The 2,339-nt window shown below is 42.5% G+C and overlaps 1 long non-coding RNA gene across 1 annotated transcript; it reads right to left on the bottom strand.

The window, feature by feature from the left end:
- Positions 1-542: 542 nt before the first annotated feature.
- LOC117204700 lies at positions 543-1,288 on the bottom strand. The gene is made up of 2 exons (XR_004487119.1): positions 978-1,288; positions 543-576 (listed from the first exon to the last, which is right to left on the bottom strand). It is a non-coding gene; the product is annotated as an uncharacterized LOC117204700 (long non-coding RNA).
- Between the last annotated feature and the right edge of the window lie 1,051 nt (positions 1,289-2,339).

The raw sequence follows: 2,339 nt of genomic DNA, 5'->3' as shown, positions 1-2,339 counted from the left end.
CGTTTTCCACATTTCGATAACTTCTGGAACGTTTTCGTAAACCTTTTCGATTTGGTCCGAATATACTGCTACTACTTCGCACCGAACGACGATAGGGAAACGTAATTTTAAAATGGGATGATTATACAGGATGATCATAAAAACATTTTGTTTCTTTTGCATATGTCAGACATAGCGTAAATTGGAAACGTATCGTTAGCTTTCCCTGCCATAATTGTTTTTATTAACTCTGATATGCAGATAATGAAAAAGCAGATGCGTTCATCCATCTCGGTCTAATGAAGATGGAAACCTAAGGAAATATTATTTTATAAAAATACGCATATGGCTCGAGATGTTTTATCGTACACAACTTACCTCGGTTGTGTTCTCGCAGTAACTGCAGCACGTAGAATGAATCACCCGTGACAGTCGTGTAACCCCGTTGGTGACGATGATTCGTGTTAAACCTACCTTGGGAGTTTGCTAGGCACAGTTCGTTCGTAACGTTGACTCCTCGTAAGCCGGTCGACGCAAACACGAGTCTGTACGCGGAATTCGCCTCCCTCTCGGCTGCCATTTCGTTTTGTTCACCTTCTCTTAAGAGAAAAAAGATGCGCATTACAAATATAGAACTCAAGGGGAACGCGATGCTAGGGTGGCTTGCACAACGGCCGGCAATTAATTTCACGGATAATTAGAAATTCCACCGACAAGAAAAATGCATCGAGTTTCGGTAGTGGATGAGTTTACTTTTTTTTCTTCGCGTTGGATCGAAGTTCGCAATTATTTTTAATAGAGATGCAAAGTTGAAAGTGCGTATAATTTGAGATGCAAAGTGTGTAACCTATACACAAGCACGTTTTTGCACGTGTCCGGGAAAAATCGCTAGGGGAAATTGAGCAAAAGTTTGGAACGCGACCCGAATTGAACGCGTCGTGAAATTTTTTTCCACCTGGTTCGATGCGCGTTAACTCCGCTGGCTCGTTAGTACTTACCATTCTTTTGTTCGTCGACCAATTTTCCTTCCTTTCGACTGGCTCGAAAACACGGTTCTCTCTGCTTTCTCACAATCTTCCCGCCTGTTCCGATGAAAACAGCACGTCGCGAGCAGCGAATTTCAGCCTCGGTAAAACTTGGAAAAAGATGTCTTGTTCCCGGCCAGTTAGCCTTACTTTGGAGCACGGCCAGTTCGCGGTTATTAAGAACCGACGGACCGTATCCGCGACGTTTAAAGTTTCAATTTTCATAGCCTTGTCAAGTCACGCCTTCGCAACTCCGTATTACGAATATTTTTCTACGTGTGTTTCTTCTCTAATATCATTGTTCAATGGGTAGAAAAAATATTCGCACGTCACTAAAATTTCAGAGAACAATTTGAAGAACATTGTTCGTATTTTCTACGCTTCCTTTTCTATCAAAAACCATCTTCCATATTCTTATTTTCGTTACAATCGCTATTCTTCCTCGCTATGTATACTCGTACAATGTATAAAATTGAAATATGTACCATATTTTACGTTCACGGACGCGTTTTGTACTTGTTGCATTTCATCGTGATTCAATTAAAATACGTTCGCTTCGAGACAATATATTATCGAAGCACGTGCAAAATATGCCTCCATTGATCGGTCGTTACGATGAGAAATCGCGTTAAAAAGTGGAATGACGTGCTGGCCGCTTAATCAGGATAACTATAAACGTTGCGCGCCTTTCTTCGTTGAAATGCTCGAGTCTTTAATTGGCGAACTACAAGTCAGTCACGTAACTAGTGCTCTACGAGCTAATGAAAGTCCCAAGTTTTTCTAGTTGTTACGCCGCCCCGTTGTGAAAGTTTCCATTAACGAGACCGAAATGGATCGCAACGTGGAAATATTTTTTCTCTCTTTTTTCATGAAAAACGAACGCGAGAAATTAGATAATTACGGAAACCCGATAGTTTGTGCATTAGCTCGTTTCGACGTTTACCGGTTCGTTCTGATTACGGTGCTGTTAACAGAAACGCGAAGAATGCATCGACGTGACATTAATGCAGTGTGAAAGGGTGTCACCGGTGCCAACGAGGTCCTTTGATACTCCTTAGTTACTTATCATCGGCAAAGGGAGCGTGTCGGCGATAAAGGATCATAGACGGCTCGGAATAAGTCCGAATAAAGACTCCTGAAGAAGGGCGTGCGCTGAAAAAGCTACCGTCTGTCTTCCGGGATCCGTTCGTTTTCACGGAACGACCTGAAAGATAGAAATTGCGACAAAGGAAGAGTGCCGTGGCTCGAAGAAACCGGTTCTTGAATCTATGAAAGCAAGGAAACACAGGCAACTGGCAGCATGGCTCCGGAAAAAAAGCCGCGAAACATCTCTTG

Source organism: Bombus bifarius, unplaced genomic scaffold (assembly GCF_011952205.1).
Source record: "Bombus bifarius isolate JDL3187 unplaced genomic scaffold, Bbif_JDL3187 scf7180000007979, whole genome shotgun sequence".
In the NCBI taxonomy this organism is placed as follows: Eukaryota; Metazoa; Arthropoda; class Insecta; order Hymenoptera; family Apidae; genus Bombus; species Bombus bifarius.
Note: the sequence above shows the minus strand (reverse complement) of the source record. Positions and strands in the feature narration are given on the sequence as shown.